Source organism: Talpa occidentalis, unplaced genomic scaffold (genome assembly GCF_014898055.3).
Source record: "Talpa occidentalis isolate TD23 unplaced genomic scaffold, MPIMG_talOcc4v2.1 talOcc4.17, whole genome shotgun sequence".
Classification (NCBI taxonomy): domain Eukaryota; kingdom Metazoa; phylum Chordata; class Mammalia; order Eulipotyphla; family Talpidae; genus Talpa; species Talpa occidentalis.
This window is the reverse complement of record NW_023601754.1, coordinates 27,401,027-27,419,422: the sequence shown is the minus strand read 5'-3', so window position 1 is coordinate 27,419,422 and position 18,396 is coordinate 27,401,027. Positions and strand designations below refer to the sequence as shown.

Sequence of the window (18,396 nt, the reverse complement as noted above, 5' to 3'; positions counted from 1 at the left end):
GGCTGTAATCGACATATTTCTCGTCTGAGGCTGACCCATCCGGTATGTGAGTCCTGCTCGTCACTTTGGATGGATAGCTAATCACTCTCGTGTTTATGATTATTCCTGTCCTTCATGGGGTGTGGTGAATTAGCTTGGTGCCATTTTCGAAAATATCAAGCATTTTTATACATTAGGTATAGTGAATGGCAAATACTTGATGTAAAGTCTGCAGTTTTACTCCATAACCAGATTGTAAAATATGAACTGAATTAATCATAACTGCGAAGACTAATGGTACGTTTTCTCTTATTTTATCTTTAGTGCCTTTCAGATCATGTTTTAAAACCTTCCATGTCTGGCGTTGGAAACGCAACCGCGGCTTGGTGGTGGATAGCAAGAGGCAAAGGTCAGACCGGCGGCTGGGCAAATATTGTGTGCTGGATTTATTGTTTTAATTAAGAGCGTGGCAGTTCATCATAAACTGTTTATGGCGTTTCTGCACAGTGCAGCATTTTGAAATCAGCTGTTTTAATGAAAACATAATGTCATATCTGTCAAAGTTCTAAATATTTTGAAAGTGAAATATGGAAACAAGAACTTTAATTCTAGGTTTACTGAGATTAGCTCATTGAATTGCTTTTAAATCCCTTAAGAGGGTCACATCCTGGGTACTGTATGGTTTCATGTAGGTGACTGGGGAAAAAAAATTCTAGGAGGTTCTCAAGCTGGTTATTTAATAGTGAAAATACAAGTTGAAGGTTAATGTATCGAAAAACAAAACCATTACAGTTGGCGTTGGGGCTTTAGATTAAAGATGCAATAATGGGTGTGCAGGGGCCCTGATGTCGAGTTGTTTGGGGAGGCCTAATTGTGCCGAGAGGGAGCTGGGAGCCTCTCAGGGTGGGAGAGAAATGGAGGCCCCCCTGTCCCTTTTGGTGGTGAAGCCTCCACAGCACTGTGTATGCAACTAATTATTTATAATGACCTCAAAGATGATGAGGTTTTTTGGACTTTTCAGGCTGAGCAGTTTGCAATCCTAGTAATTCCCTCTCATGGTCGCTGGGCATCTGTGTAGACATGTCAGCCATTCTTGGTTACATTTGTTAGGGAGTCGGATAAAATATTTGTCTAATCTGGAAATTGTATTTTTAGCTGTACTCTCATTGGAAACAGAAATTAAGCTTGTCATTAGATGCCGGGCCACAGGAGTTGACTGAACAGGGTAATGTATGTTATATTCTGTGCTATACTTGGTCAAGTTTCATATAGATCGTATTCCACATTATTTTATTAACTTTAATATCTGCACTTCCTATTACCAGACATGCCCCTCATTCAAAGCACAGAGGCACAGTTCTCTAATCAGAAGTGACAGCCTATATACTTTCTCTCAGCCATTACTCGGTAGCCTAGAGCAAAGAACTCTGTTTCCTTGAAAATGTTTTGAATTGGGTTATTTTTATTGAAGTATTAAAGTAATTCTTCAGATTTTAGGCTATTATTTAAGTACTTTTGGGAGAATACAATAACCTCTGGATTCTATAGGCTTTGTTACTTTAACAATCCGGGCTGCTAAATGCATCTTTTTAATGCTGGTTATATCAGCGTCTCAGAACGCATCTGACCAGCGGAAGCTAAGAGCATTCAGGTAATTATAGAAAATTAGTAGACTAAATTAGTTTAGGAAAGCACAAAAGTCTAATATTAAAACCGCTCGCAAAATATTGGCCCCGTTTGCCAGATTTTCAGCGACAAATGCACATTTCTAATTATTTTATCTTTGTGTTTCTGTAATTTGGTAGAAATAGCCAACAGACTAGTTAGGAAAACTGAATGGGGTGTGGGTTCATGTTGTCTTAGCACGGACTCATGACTTCTATAAAACTTATAATCCATAATGTTGGGGGAGGAGGTGATGGCAAAGGCCAGACTGTGACTTGTGGGGGGTGGGTAGTATGGGCCTGATGTTGGGTGCTTCTGGGGGTCACAATTCAAGCTATGAAGACTCTCATGGGCTCCTTTCTGGAAATGGCCCCGTTTAATCAATAGAGAGTTAAAAGGGCACTTTTCACATGCCTGCCCAAACCAGCTTAACCTGACACCTGCATGGGCACCGTCTTCTTATCCTTGGGATGCCTGCTGATGGGTATGTTGCCAGAGGTTTGAGTAGATGTCGCTGAGCACCCAGTATTCACCAAGACACAGTTTTGGGCTTGTCATCTTATGGATTCCTTCCTGCATTGTCCTTTTTTCCTGCTAGGAGAGGCCAAAGAGAAGACACCATCTGCTCAGGGCCAAGGTAGCAAATGGCAGAGTGAGATTGAAATCCAAATTCAGAGCCAGGATTCTTCCGTCTGCTGGGCTGTGCCACCTCTGTTGAACTTAATGAGCCTCATTCCTCATACTTTTCCTTTTCCTAAGTCTCTAGGTAGTTTGTGAGCAACTGGTCATTTCTAACATGACCCAGAGTTGGTAAGAGGCTTTGAGGAAGAGTAGTTTGCAATCTATGACTAACCAAAACAACAACAAAATTCCATAAGCAAACCGGCATTAGGCCATTGGAAAATAACTGGGTCGGGTCTCACGTCCCTTTCATCTACCCATTAGAATTAACTTTCCACTGTGGGAAACTAACAAGGTTAACTATGCAAATCCAGGAACCTGCTAGGGAGTCCCAGCTGCAACATATCCTGGGATAGAGTTGGAATTCATTAAAAAAATAAAGTCCTAGCCAATTATCTAGGCATTCAGAACTCAAAATTTCTGAAACTTGGTGAGAATTAGTATACAAAAATTGGGGAAGTATATATATCCACGGCAGAGAGGTTAAAGCAAATGTGAAGATAAAAGGTATCAAAAGCAAAGGTGATTTCCAAAGCAGCCAGCAAGACATCACTAGAACCAGATGGGTAAACCATTTGGTGAGCACTCTGGATGCCTCAGTCTAGTCTTTGAACCAGGGTGTGTCCCAGCATGCTGAAATGCTGGCCAGTGGCTGTAAGTTGTTAGTTCCACCAACCCACAGGTGGACTCACAGTATGAGGTTTACAAGCACATGAAGTCTTACCTCTATAATTACCCGTTGGATTGGCACCAACATACCCATTTTATGGATGAGTAAATTAAGTGTTCTTGTTCTCTTAGCCCAAGATATCCAGTTAAAACAAATCACAGTTTAGAAGAGACTAAAATGTAAACATAACACTAGGCAATTTAGACAGTGCTTGTAGGTTTTTTATTATGAGCTGCTCTGTTTGGTGACTGTTCTCCTTTCTAGTTTGGCTCTGTGGTGATTGACTTTCTGTGAAATGGCTTGTCATCAGTGGCAGAGCTAGTGATACTCACCAAACACTCCCTTCTTTCTTCCAAGTTTCCAGCTCCTCTGCAGATATGGAGGGTGTGTCTTCTCCTGGTCAAAGGGCTGCTTCTAGGGAAAAGCACACCAGAGCCTGTGAAGTGGCTGACCATGGCTTGTGCTTCCTCTGCCCATACAAATCCATGTTGAGATTTAGGAGCCACAAGATCAGTAGAGCCTGGATCACAGAGTCACAGGGAATGTAGCACAGCTGTGTGTGAGGCTCCCTGTCTCTCAGTGGGTTTCCTGAGGGCAACGAAGTAACATTGTTGTGTTAAGCTGCTAGAATTTGGGATTGCTAGTTATAGCAGCTTAAGCCTATCCTATCCTGGTTTCACACCTCTGGGCACTTGCTTTGGCAACTCATCTCTTCCCGGGGCTCAGAAGTAAAGGCTCTGCTTCCTCCTCCTTCTCCCTGATCCTTCTCCCTGATCCTTCTCCCTCCTCTTCTTCCCATCTTCTTTGGTTTAGCAATATGAAGCCATTTGTGATCTTTGCATTCACCACACAGTGTACAAATGAATTGTATTGTTTTCCTTGATACCACCATTGGCTCCTCCTTGCTGAAACTGACTATATAGCAAGTGGTCGAGTTTCCACTGGAGGGCAATTTATATTTATTTGAGCTGCCATCACCTCCTTATTTAGTTTGCATAAACTACCCAGGACAGGAGAGGAATCTCCCTGGACCCTGTTTATCTTGTAAAAGTGGAGCTTGTTCTGGAGGGTGGATCACGCCTCACATGGACCTCCCTCCATCCCTTCTAACGATGAATAATCAGTCATCAGGAGAGGGGATTAAAAAATAGATTTATTGCTATTTCTAAAAGTCAGAACTAGAGGGTGAGTAAACACAACAACAGATGTATAAGAACGTAAGTAGAAACACTATTTTACAATAACATGTACTGAAACACATTTATGTACTGGAAACTATGAAAAATAACTCTCTTTAAATGATTTAACATTTGCTCTTCCTTAGATACATTGAGTTTTCAGGGAGAGAACTAAGATGCTCTCAGCTCTCCTTTGTGAAAACCCTAAAGCCTTCGGGATCTTCTGTGCAACCAGCGTATGGTCTAACAGGAGACAGTGAGCAAGTGAATGCGTGTTATGCTCCCTTTTCATCTCCCCCACACATGGTGGATTTTTAGTGGGGTGGCTAAAAGGAAGTCAGAAGCTCATTTGGAAGGTATTCTGTTAATAACCTTACTTTCTGAAGAAAAAGGAGAGTGTCCTTCTCACGAGGAGACCTGCATTCTGTGCCTGTGATAGCTCTCCTGTGAGAACACCAGACTACCCACCAGGCTGTGGGTAGTCCATTTATGCTGGTGAGGAGATGTAAAGTGTTAGCTGGAGGAAATCTGACTTCACAGCTCTGGCCTTTTTTTGGAGGCCTTAGCTGTTGGGCTGTGCCATTAGCTATAATATGATAATATGGAAAAGGATTCTAATGAATGGTGCTTAACAGACATGAGGCATACTTCCCAGTCCTTGAAAGTGTCTTAAAAAGTAGATTGATTGGAAGGATTTCTTGATTTGGGCTTTTATTAGGATGCTAAAGAACAGGGGGGACCTGAAACTGGCAGAGGGAACCCTGGAATGATGTTGGACCACCAACTCTGGAGCTGGGGATGGCCACAGTGTCCCGGCAGCACAGCAGTGAAAAGGCAGCTGGTCCATCCAGTCTGGCCTACACATCAGGGTAAGTGTCTTTTTCCTGGAATTGACCTTTTCTTAGCAAGTACCATCAGCTACTTGTCTGGGGACTGTGTAGCTTTTGACCAGGTTCAAAAGTGATTGGTGAATAGGAGCTCAGCATGATTTGGGAGGAGAATGGAACGTGCACTCAGAGCTCTGACACCTTTGACATCAACAAATCTCTCTTTACATTCTCTTCTGGGCATGGCTTGGATATTGGAAGTCCAGTTTTTACAGGCTTTTCCCCACCCCCATATAACTTACCAAACCTTCTTTCCTTAAGAAACTGGTCAGAATGAAATTTACACGTGGTCTCCAAATTCCTCTCAGAAAAATAAGGACAGGATTTGCCATATTTGGAAATGAGAAGTAGAATGTATGGCTTATAATTTTTTGCTTTGCTGACTCTGTGTGTGTGTGTGTGTGTGTGTGTGTGTGTGTGTGTGTGTAATTGCTTGATTTGGAAATCTGTGACAGAAAAATCAGATCACATAGGTGTGTGTTCATTTTTGCGCTTGTTGCCTCTCTGGCTCAGCGTTATTGAATTGGCTTCTATCTTTTTCTCTTCTGCAGCGGCATTGAGTAACCTCTGTACTAATGCAATATTAAGGACCGTTATAATTAGCCACCTTAATAAATTTTTCCAGGATGGATAGGCAGTGTTTGGATTTCTTCAGAAGAAAACATCCCTCTAACAGTATTCCAGGGGAAGCTATGGAGAGAACAATGAACAGAAATATCTGGAAATATATTAAGATATATGTGCATATATTGGACATTAGCACCATACACTAAGCATATTGGGAATATGCTTCAAAATATTTCAAACATTGTTGACCTTTGTTATATAATCCCGGGCTCGGGAAAACATATTTGCATAGACTTAGCAATATATTGTAAATAACTACATAGGACAGTGTGTATTTTTCCTTAAGATGCAGTATTATAAGCAAGACATTAAATTATGCCTATCAGACAAAGCAGCCGGATCTCTACATTTTTTTATAGCACATTCTATTGGGAAGACATCCCTGCTTCTAAAAAGCACATGCATTAACTGCCTGATTCATGTGGTGACATGTGGCATATCCAAATGCGATATGGATCTCTCAGGAATAAAAACAACATAGCAAAACCATCACCCTGGGATGTTCGTTGAGTGAATATTTTACAGACACACTCCTTTTATATTTATATAATAATTTAGTGTTATGACAATTTTTTTAGCAGAGTTGGCAGTTTTTCTTTTTTATAATGGTATTATATTTGTGAGCCTATTAAGTGCATATGGGATAAACTACAGAAAAAAGTATTTTTCATAATTCCTCAGGGTGCTTGTAGCAAAAAAAACCCATATTGGTTTAGAAAAATGTTAATAAAAGGTCAAGCAGAACTTTCCAATGCTTAGCATGACAGCAGTGGCAATTTTGAGGACTTTTTGAATTGTATATGGAGGGGATGTGAGATTTATGGGACTTCCAGGAGGAAAATAGTACCTAATATCTTTTCTAAAAAAGAAACTGACCCTTTGGCAGGCTTGTGAGCTTTAAACAAAGAATCAAAACGGCATTTTGCGTCTCCCTCTTCTTTCATTGCCCAGTGAGCCCGGGCTGGTCTCGGCCTGGCTGGGATCCCCAGGAGCGCAGTGCGGGGCTGCTGGCTTTGGGGGCTGTGCAAGGGCTTCTCCCCAGTGGGCATTTCTCCAAGAGTCAGAGAAGCAAATGGTGAACATGAAGGTATTTCCCCCTTCCCTATCCCCTGAAGCAGAAAAACACACTTGCCCTCCAAACCAGAAGGGAAAGGCAGGTGTGTCTGAAGGCCGGGGCAGTGCCCACCAGGGGGCAGGGGTGCTGGGCGAGAGCGGGCGCCGGCAGGCTGCCCGTGTGGAATTCCCCCGGTTTTCCCTCTCCCCCCTTCTAGGTCTCTTGCATCAGGTAATAAAAAGGAGAAATTCTGGATTTCTTAATCTCTCTCTTTCTCCTTTTCCTTTCAAAGAACTTATAAAAATGCAAAAATAGAGCATGGTTATTTGGGGATTTTTATTTAGCAGTTGCCTGCATTTTAGCATGTTTCAGGCAAACCCATACACTGTGATTCCGACCGGCCTCAAATTACACTTCCTCAAAATAGAAATGTTCTCTGCAAAGAAGTGGACAGAGAGCGACTGCCTTGGCTTGGATCCAGCCTGGCTCCCCGGGGGTGGAAGCTGAGGCACCGAGTGCCTGGAACAGCCGGACACACCCTCCCGCGGCCGTTTGGCAGCGGCCCTTGTGAGAAAGGTGGAGAAAAGACACAGGATCCGCAGGAAACCAGCCACACGTTTCCTCAGGATCTGAGGGTTGTTTTCTACGTCTCCACCACATCCCGTCAGCTCTGCACTTAATGTGTCTTCTCACAAATGATGGCAGGAGAGTCTCGGCCGCCCAGCTCTGGCTCCGACCTGCGGGAAGGTCAGGGATTGTTGGAAGGCAGTGATGGGTCGGGGGTGTCCTCCAAGACTAGGGGAGGAAGCCTGTGGCTTGTGGTGGCATCTGAGCAGAGAGTAGCTCATCACAGCAAGACTCTCTGCAATTTCATTTCAGGGGTTCCCAGGCATCCCATGACCCCATTCCAAGCTTTCAGGCTGGTGCCAGGACTAGTCTGCCCTTGCCCTTGTGGGGTCAGGGACAATTCCAGCCATCCCCCCCCTAGTGATTGCCGCACTGCAGCCATGCAGGGGACGGGGTGGAGGGTGGCGGGAGGCCGGCCCAGTGGTGCAGGTCAGAGTCTGTCTTTGTTGAATAGTTTTGAGGTTGTGCTCATTGTGGATGCCCTGGTCATTTTTGCATTAATTTGGATTTTTAAAAATATTGTCCTTAGCTACATTGATGAGTCTGTTGGTGCTCCCCTATATTTTGAGCTGAGTGCTCCCTCTCCTCACCCTGGCCCTGCCCTGTGAAGTGGGGAGACTTGGCCAGGTCTGAGATGGGCAGAGAAGGTGGCCCTTTAGGAAGGGAGGCTTGATCTGTACCTGGAGGCACAATGACCAGATGACACAATTGTTGGGGGCGGGGGGAGGGGAGGAGAGGCCTTGGACTTGGCTACAGTGACTCTCAGAGTTTCAGGGCAGTTACTCTCAGATCTGATACCTGCCAGGAAAATGCCCTCTTACCTCCATCTGAGGCTTCCTGGGAGCTGCACGTTGCCCTTCATACCTTGATGCCAGCTTGGCTTTTAGCAGTGCCAATGGAATATGCCAGGCAGCAGGCACAACCTTGCAGGGTGGACTCCCGACCAGTCCCAGGGCCCAAGGGGGATCTCTGTGTTTCTCACGCTCTTCTCCAAGGAGAGACCTGGAAAAACCAAGCCAGCTCCCCCGGCCCATCAGATAGGTTCAGGTCAGGTTGTTGAATGGGGCATGTTCCTCCGAGGCCACTCTTGAATCCAAGCGCTGCTTGGGAAAGGCCAGAAGCTCACTGTCTACTCCCCCGGGCTGTGCAGCCCAACCTGCCCCTGCTCAGCTCTGCAGGACTCTGTGGGGCCCAACAGCCTGGTGATGCCACCTCCTCCAGATCTCCCTCCTGACTTGGGGTCTTTCACTAGACTCACTGTGAAGTCCCTGCAGGCATGAGGGCTGTGTGTGTGTGTGAGTGTGTGTATGAGTGTGTTTGTGAGTGTGTGTGTATGCACAGGCTCCCAGACACACCTGCCAATCTACAACTCCTTGATTTTATCCTTGGATCCATGAGTGGATCAGCAGGAGGAGGAGTATTTCTGGATTAAAACGTGTCTTTGCTCCTTGTGAGCCTGAGTGAGGTGAAGGTCAGTACGAGTGGCTCAGGCCTCTCATGGCAGTGGGCACAGGAGGTGCCTCTGACCTTTTGGGGTTCTGCCTTTGTCCCAGGTGGGGCTGGCTTAGGTGTGGACTCATCCCCATCTTGCTTTGTGTCCAGCTTGGGGGCCCTTCCCTAGCCCAGGAAACAGCACAGGCCATTCCTCAGCATGCAGCCTGGTGGGAAAAGAATGGCGCCAGCACCCCGACCCCTTCCTTTCTGGTATGTTCTGAACTAATCATGTGGGTGGGTGCAGCTGAGAGTCTGCTTAGGAATCTCATGTTGAGTTGTAAAGAAAAGAGCAGATCATCTGGATGCTTGTTAAAAGCCCTTATCTATTTCTTAATTTGTATCACCTCATCCCTTCACCTGCCACAGAAGGAGGTGAGGAGCTCCTAAAGGAGTTTATCAACCCTGCCCCATGTGGGCAGGCCTGGGTGCTGCATGGAGAACCCACCACTTTCCAGGAGGACTCTGGGCAGGTCAGACCTGACCCAGTGGGGAGGTGTTGAGCTGAGGACAGCATTGCTGTGCCCCTTTCACCCATCATCACCATGGTCTGGAGAAAGGAAGTCCCTTGAGAGGTGTAGACCCTTAAATGTGCTCTGCCTTCCCCTTGCCCCTCAACCATGAGGTCCCCTGCACCCAGTTCCTTCAGGGCAGTTCAGCGCCCAGCATCTACAGCTGCCTTTGCTCTCAGAGTCAATGGACCTAGGCATTTCTGGGTCCCCATGGGGAGGGGCGGGGGCCCAGGGATAGAGGGCAGGTCTCAGTGTGACACTGAGGCTGTGTCAAGAACATAGGCTTCTAGCACTCACTCCCTGGCCAGTAACTTGTCTGCTTGCCTTCAACATGCCAAGAGGTGCTGTTAGCTCCCTGGCTCACTGCGGCTTCTGTGCTCATTAAGTCACTGAGTCTTGGGACAAATGGGGTGATTGGCACCATCTCACAGATTGGGAACAGAAACCTGGTTTTGTCCAGTGGGGAGTGGATGCGCTATCCCAGCCTGCTGGCCTCTGGGCAGTTCTGACCACTGTCACTTTCCACAGCAGTCTTAGGGAGCATCTTTTGGAAGGTGACTTGTTAAGGTAAAAGCCACCCAGACTGTGGGTGTGGCCTTCTCCCACTGGGGATGCTTGGAGTGGGGGCCGGGGGACTCGGTAAATTGGTGGCTGCACTTAATCTCTACCCGAAAATGCTGCATTGCCTTCTGGACACAAAACTGGTAGAGACCCAGGTCACTGGATTGTGTCTACACATACCTCCAACCACCCCCCATAGTTAGCAAGCCCTTGCTATGCTTACCATGTCCCAGGCATCACATTGAGCACCAGGGTAGAGTGTTGGAGTTCAAGTCCAAAGGGGAGACACTCACAGATGTGTGTGCACCCACGGGCCACCATGTGTGTTCTCACTGCTTCCTTCAGGCAAGCTCCTTTGTAGGAATAGTCAGAAGGGAAAGGAAAGGTCTCCTGACTGTCTGCTGTGGCTGTCTTGGTGTGGGGATGTTGTCTCGGGACCGAACAGTGACACCCGGGGACCCGGGGGGATGTCAGAGAGGGCTGCTACTTAGGTCTCTGTGGTCAGCTCTGGGTGCCACTTCCTATGAGACATTTCTATGCCAATGTAGTGGGGCCTGGGTAAGCTTTTATGATGGCACTGTGCCCAGGGGACTCTTGCTGGGCATGCCCTGTCATCACCCGCCTTATTTGGGACAGATGGACTTTCAGCTAAGTGGCCCAGCCCGGAGGCCCAGTTACCTGCATGCACACTTGTACCTGCTGTGGTGCTTTTGATCTACCCTGCAAGGTGGTGCCTTGGACATTAGCACACTGACTGAGTTGCTGAGTTGCCTTGCACAAAAGAGCGCCCCTAGCCTCATCCAAGCATGTGCGTGCACACAGCTGCACACACAGCAGCCAGGTGGAAACAGTCGTGACTCCACTTCTGCCGCATCTGCACAGAGGTGGGGGGCTGTAGTGTGTGAGCCTCAGGAAGGCCCAGGACTGGCCTCAGACTGGCCCCAGGGTCACCCACACCCCAACAGCACAAGGGAGCATCCTGGGTACAAAGGAGCAGCTTCCTCAAGAGAGGTGACACAGAACTCAGAAACTGGGGGCCCGGCAGACAGAGAAATGGGGATATGGCCCCAGGAGAGGCTAAGTCTTACTCTCATTGTTGGCATATAAGGTGTGTAGGTCAAGAACAGGCATCTCAATTTTTTAAGGATAATTCTAAAAAATTTTGGCTAATTTTTATCATTCCAGTGATGATAATGATTTAAAAGGGAAAACACAGTATATCTCCCCACATAAATGCAGTGAGGTTGGAACTGGGAGGAAACAAGCCATGGAAACCCATTAGTGAATTTCTAACCCTGGAAAATAATGTGTAAGATCACACAGGGAGCATTGGTGGGGGGGGGGGGAAATGTGGGATCCATATTTTTTGGGGAAGCATGACTTCTGTGTTGACCCATGTGGTGATGTGAAGATTCTCTTAGGGTAGATGGAGACTGTGAGTCTGTGATTGTTCTTGCTTTGATTAACCACTAACTCTTCAGCGTAGTTGAGCTCAAGGCTCAATTTGTAGATTTCTGCCTTGAGGAGGGATGCCTTTCCCGCCAAGGGTTACCCATTTCAGCATGGTTCACTTTTTCTTTAAATTTAATTTTGCTTTGAAGAACTGAGTGTAGGCTAGAGGTGCAGTGTGGGCTGGGAGGTGAGAGGATTCACCAGAGACAGAGTGGGGAGCAGAACAGAAGGATCTACTGAAAGTGCTAAGGGTGAGTGCTCAGTAGGTGAGACAGGTGAGAAAGTGCTCAGTAGGTGAGACAGGAGAGGTCTACTGCACCATGTGGGTCAGCTCCTTGGCCGGGGATAGAACTCAGGCCGTAGTAGTGATAGCCCTGAGACTTAACCCCTAGACCCCATGGGGGTCTTTTCACAAAAGTCCTGGTCTGCTGGTTGGGTGAGCTGCCCGAGCAACCCATAGGAAAGGCACCTGGGGAAGTCAAACATCCAGGCTGCACCCCCAGGGCCCCCTCATGGTTGCTTATTAGATTAGCAGCCATCGTGGCCAGTGCTGCCTGATTCTCATAAGCCAGGTAGGACCCAGTGTCTGCTCGGACCTTCCTGCTTCTGTCCTCACCCGCTTTGCTTCTTTCTCAACCCCATGGGGAAATTAAATCAGAACACTCCATTCTGCACAAATCCCTCCAGTGGCTCCCATTACAAACAACTTTTTGTGGCCAGAGTTCCTCTGGAATGTCACTGCCCAGTGCCTCCCTCCATGTCCCTGACTTGTTTGTCTTTGCTTTCCCTCCTCCAGCCACATGGGCCTTCTCTTCTCACAATGCCAAGTCCACTCCCTCCTCAGGACTTACCAGAACATCCTCCTAGCCCGTGTCTTAACACCACCCCGGGTGGTGTTAGCAAACAAAGCTTTCTCACTTTGCTCTTTGTCTCCCTGATCCCGCAACTCCACAAGGGTTTATGTCTACAGCTCCGTTTGTACAATGGGCCCTGCTCTGAACATGTGTTATAGAATATTTGATGAATCAATGAATGAGCCCCCGGAAACACTGCTGGTGGGAATGTAAATCTGGAAAGTCATTTCTAGAAAATCACTAAAAACTATTTTCCTCATTAACAATGAATAGGAAATTGTTAAATGTAGAAAGAAATGCCAACTAGCAAAAAGAATATTAAAAATCACTCAAAACCATTTTTCTCACTAACAATTGATCTGAAATTATTAAATGTATAAAATTAGAAAATACCATTCAGAAAAAAAAGAATACTAAAAATGACATGTAACCTCACCCATTATATTTTTATTTGGAGGCATATACCCTGATAATCTTTTCCTATGTGTGCAGAAAGCATGCTTAAGTTGCTTGTAACTTGTTTTTTTATTAAGCAAGTATGTTGGGAAAAATATTATGAAAAATCCTAATGTGTCTTAAGCACATTTCTATAATAATACTTTAAAGGACTATTGTACGGAGAATTGATGTATTATATATATGTATGATTTTCTCTTATGCTGCTGGAAATTTGGTTTACTTCCAATTTACAATGAACAACCTTACAGCTAAATCTTCATAAACATCTAGGATTGATTCCTTTGGAAGTAGGATCTTTGGGTCATGCATTTGTAAGGATTTTGATAATATTGCCACATTATCCTTCATAAAGGTCACCTAATTTACTGTATCACCAGTTGTATCGAAAGGGTTCATTTCTCTACTTCTTGACAACATTGTATACTACCATTTAAAAAATATTTACCAGTATAGGGGTAAAAATGATCTCTTATTTTTGTTTTTAATTTGCATGCCTTTCATCACTAATAAGGCTAAGCATCTTTTATACATTTATCATTTGTATTTATCATTTGTATTTATTCTTTTGTGAATTGCTATTGTATCCTCATACATTTTTTCCCCATTGAAATATTTATCTTTGCTATGCATTCGTAAGAAAGCCATATACACTAGGGGTATTAACCCTCTCTTTGCTATATGTATTGAAAATACTTCCTCTCGGTTTTGGTTTACCTTTCAGTTTCACAATTGCATTTTTTCTCACAGGGATACATTGTACAAATTTTTAGTTCGAATCTAGATATCTTTTTCCTTTCAGTTTCTGCTTTTGAAATTCGACTTACAGCCTCCCCCTTCTAATTTATGTCAGTGGTACTTGTATGGTCTCACTTAAACATTCAAACCTTTGATTTCTAGGATTTGTTTTATTGTCTTATGACATAAGGCAGTCATTTTATTCTCTAAATGAGTGGCAGATTGCACATATATCTCCATTATTTAGTCATCCTTTCTCACTGATATAAAGTACCTTTATACTTAAAGATAAATGTATGTGTATTTGGGTCTGTTTCTGCACACTCCTATTTTGTGCTTTATGTTTTTAATTATTGTAACTTTCTCCTACATATTTTAATATTTGGTTGAGCCAAATCCCCTTCCGTTACTGCCTCTTTTTTCCTTTTTTTTTTTTTTTTTACAAAAAGTATCCCATGGAGATTTCCAACTTATGAATACTCTCATAGAAATTAGAAATTAATGAGACCAAAAAAGTTTTGATGGAATTATGATTGAATTTGCATTAAGTTGAAAGAGGATGCCATTTAGAGCATGTTAATTAAAAATGTTAATTCCCTTTCATTTAGTATTTACACCTTTAGTGATTCATCTTAACAATGTGAAGAAAAGTTTCTGCGTAAAGAATTTATTTACATCATTCTCTACGTGAACACCCTAAATGAACAATAATTGGGGGATGGGTAAGTATCTGCTGATACAGTCACCACTTGAAATATAATGGAGCCAATAAGAAGATACTTATGGAAATTAGTTTAAATGGGACATAGGAAATCAGATTTGAGCATTGTTGGAATTCTGTATGTGCAGCTTCTGTACACACCATACATGTTCATGGAGTAAGACCAGAAAGATGTACAAAAATATTAATAAGCATGGTTGTATTTGAGAAAGGGCTTATGAATGGTGGCTTCTTTTAATCTGGGGTTCTCCATACTTAGCCACTCTTCTGCAATTGGTATCCATGCGTGTCCTAGCTGGAGCAGAGCGGACGTTTATGGGAGCGAGTCTTGCAGCTCGGGTGTTTGCGCCCGGGGCGGGCGGGCGGGCGAGTCAGGCGGCGCCGGGGGTGCAGTCCCGCGTGTGACCGGAGGGTGGCAGTGTCCGCTCGCAGACCCAGCGCGCGCCCCGATGACCTTTGTCAGCCTCCGCAGCCTCTCGTTTATCACTGATCACAAGAGTGGAATGAACATATTTACTTGTGTTTTGCTTTCCACTTATAATATCTAGTGGCATGGGAGGGAAATGAAAACAATTGTTCATAGGGGAAATTTATGAGCTTCATCTGGCTGCGAGATTTCCGCAGTTGCCCCGACGCCGCCCAGGGACTCGCATTGCTTTTTGCATCTTCAGGCGGTGGAGGAAGGTGCTTTTCCTCCTGCCAGAGCGGCGCTTCAGTGTTTGTCTTCTTGGGTTTCTGTGGCAGTTGCCTCTGAGCAGCGGACTGTTCTAGAAAGCCTTTCTTTCCCTTTGAGTTCGAGTTCCAGAAGAGCCCAAGGATGACCCTTTGGGGTTCTCATATCAGCTTCTGGGTGTCAGGGTGGCCCCCACTTGGTGCTGACCTCCCTATTAGGAGACTGGATTAGTCTGGGTCAACTGACTTTCCAGGGCTGACCCCTGACGATCCTCCCCTACAGTGAGCTGGGGCAGGGGCTGGGGGTCCTCTGCGGACCCCTCAGGAAACTTGGGCTTTCTTAGTTCCTCCTCCTGAGGCTCCAGCAGCATTCTGAGACCTGTAGTCTTGTATTCAGGATTGAGATTGGGGAGCCTGGGGTCAGGAGAACGGAGAGCCCAGGGCCTTCTGGGGAACATGCCTTGAGGAAGGGGGGGGTCTTTCATGCCTGTCCAGCTGGCTTTTTCAGCCTGACAGAGATGGAGGGGGCTGCTCCTTGACCCAAAAGAGGGAAAATCAGTGAGCCTGGGGGTCTTCAGGCCCCTTGGGCCTCAGGCTCAGGGAACTTGCTCCTGGGAGCCTGGAACTGGTGCGTGGTCCTGGCCTGGACATCCATGCACTCAGCTGTTCCTCATGAACAGCCCGGGCAGGGAGGGTTCAGGTGGGGAGGCGCTGAGCCCGGCGTATAGAAGGGGAAAGCCAGGCAGGCTATGCCAAGCACCGAATACCAGGAGCGGAGAAGGAGGAGATGTTGAAACCTCAGGAACTACCCATGTGGACACAGTGCTAACATGCCTTGATGCGGAGACTTTTGTACCACTTATACCTGTCAGTGTGTGTGCATGCGTGTATGTGCATGCGTGTGCATGCATGTGTGCATGTGTGCATGCGTGTGTGCATGTTTGTGCATGCGTGTGTGCATGTGTGTGCACTAATATTGTCTACAGTAGGAAGAGTTGTTTGTGGCTACAGTGGATCCAAGAGTGCTGTTTCTCTCCCCCTTCCCCCATTCCTTCCCTCCTTTCCCTTCCCCTTCTCCCCACTCCCGCCCCCCTTCCTTTTTTACCTTCTTGACTGGGGGAGTTTTTCCTAAAGCGAGTGTGCCCTTGGGATGCCACCAAGACAAAGCCCCCGGGTCCTCACTCCCTGACAGCACCGTCTCTGCTCTGCTGGGGCAGCTCCAGCTCTGCCCGCCGGGATGTGACAGGAGGTGGCAGCTGTGCTGAGAAGTGTCAGGCAAACAGGTGAGCCTTCAGAGCCAACTGGCCGGCAGCTGGGTTTTGTGGGGTCTTGGCCAAGACCCTTCTCTGCAGCTGCACCCCTAGCACCCATACAAGGGACTGAGCTTCCCTGGGACCGGCCAACTCAGCAGCACTGGGAGGTCTAGTCTTAGTTCAGTCAGAGCTCCTTGACCCTCAGTGAGGGAGTGAGGTTTCCTGAGTTGGAGCGAATATTTAAAGACCTCATTTGATTCCCAGGGAGCACCCAGTGTTACGGTGTTACGTTTGCTGATGGGCAGTGCTTTGGCTCTGTCTCAGTGTCTCAGTGTCTCTTGCCCACAGGACCCACCCTCAGCTCATTATAATCCACCGCATTTCCCCAGCAGTCTACAATCAAATTACTCAAGATTGCGCTGCTTTATTGCATATCACTAAATTCCAAGACAAGCAAATACCCAGATAATGAACAATTATTTATGACAAATTATTACCTTTACATGTAAGATTAACAGTTTCTATTAAGTTCAGTAAAGGTGATAACCCCTCCCTGAAAATGTGCGTGTGGTTTCACGTAGACTTTCTCAAGGCTGAAGGTTGGTTCTGGAGGGTGCCGTGTTTGGGCAGGCACCTGCCGGCTGTTGCAGGGGGTATGTCTTCAGGCCCAGGGAGCCCATTGGGCAGCAGGGCACACCTTCCACCAAAGGCAGTCATATTCCTGCCTTAGCGTGGCACCGGGCAGTTGTGGTGAGGCATCTGGCTTGCTTCTTCCTCTTTGAATATGTAATGATGAAAGCACTAAAGAATATGAGATGTTGCACTAATTGCATTTGCATTTAAGTTTTAAAAATTGCGTATTATTTGAACGTATTTTGAACTTAACTTTTTAAATTATTTATGGACTCGCTAACATACGATTTGGTATTTCACCCCATTTCCATGGTTCTTCTTGTGAACAGAATCCTCTGTCAGCTAATTATAACATGCGGTATTTCCCCAGCAGTCCTACAATCAAATTATTCAAAATTGCATTTCTTTATTGCATATTGCTAAAACCCAAGACAAGCAAACATCAAGATAATAAACAATTATTTATTGCAAATTATTACCTAATATATAAGATTAACAGCTTGTAACTATTAAGATTAATACATGTGGTAAACTGTATTTATTATACTTATTTTGTAGCAAATATCTTTGTATAAAACATATGTTTATGTATTGCAATTAATGAGAAAAAGTGTAAGATTAACAATTTATGTTGGGTTTTGTTTTTAGATTTATGCACACTGTAAAACTTATTTATTGCACTTATTAAAAGTATTTAATGATGGACTTTTAGATGCTATATTTTTAATGTGCAAATATAAACTAAAGGAGTATTAAATTACAAAATGGAAAATTATAACCCAAGTCAAAGAATCTAACTATTTTCTGCTATAAATCTGCTTTAAAAAGATCATCACTGGAATTACTGAATCTTTAAATAGTGGCCTTTATAGTACATAATGAGTTCCAATGAGTTATCCTTTGAAAGGCTTTTTTCATCATTAAAACTAAAGTCAACATCTTGCTCTTAAAGATAAATGTAGCTAACAGTATAAACACTGAAATCATTTCGTTTTAAGAGGAGAAATTGAAGGCACATTGGAGGGAAGAGGAGCCGGTGAAGGTGAGACAGCAGGACCCAGAAGAAGGCGAGGCTGGGCCTGGGACGGGATGGGCAGCCTGGGGGCAGAGTGGGAGGGTTTTGTACTCCTGGCTCACTTGGGGTGAAGGTCTCAGCAGGTGTGACTAGACCATCTCTTTGCCATAGTATTAGAAATCTGGCACACAGGGGCTGGTGTTGCAAATATTAAAGTAGAAATGAAGCCTGAGCATTTTTGCTTTGCCAGGGTTCAGGGGTTCCTGCTGCTCTGCCAGGGTGGGAGGCGTATCCTAGATGGCAGTCAGAACAAAAGTGTGAAGGAAACCCCTTGGGAAAACCTGCCCAAGTTTTGGGTCACTCATCTTCATGAGCATTGTAGGAAGGAATGATGCAATGTGAAATTTGTGGGTTTATATGGGGACAAGTCTCCTTTAGCCAAGAACTGCTGAGAAGATGAAGTTGTAACTGAAGTCAAAGAATCTAACTATGTTCTGCTATGAATCTGCTTTGGAAAGATCCTCACTGGAGTTACTGAATCTTTGCAGAGTCCCCTGCCTGCTGTGGCCAGGGGGCTGTATCTCCAGTTGCCAAGTACAGTTCTCTACCATCTGAGGACCCTGAAGAAATGGGGATGGAGGAGAATGTACAGCTTCCAAGATGGACAACA

At 45.3% G+C, this 18,396-nt stretch overlaps 1 long non-coding RNA gene across 3 annotated transcripts in view; it reads left to right on the top strand.

The window, feature by feature from the left end:
* The window catches only part of LOC119249198 (uncharacterized), a 158,105-nt gene that overhangs the window by 63,467 nt on the left and 76,242 nt on the right, over positions 1–18,396 (top strand). For all 3 annotated transcript variants that reach the window (XR_008552467.1, XR_005126096.2, XR_008552466.1), the window contains one exon: positions 304–388. This is a non-coding gene — a long non-coding RNA (uncharacterized LOC119249198). The remainder of the gene's footprint in view (positions 1–303; positions 389–18,396) is intronic.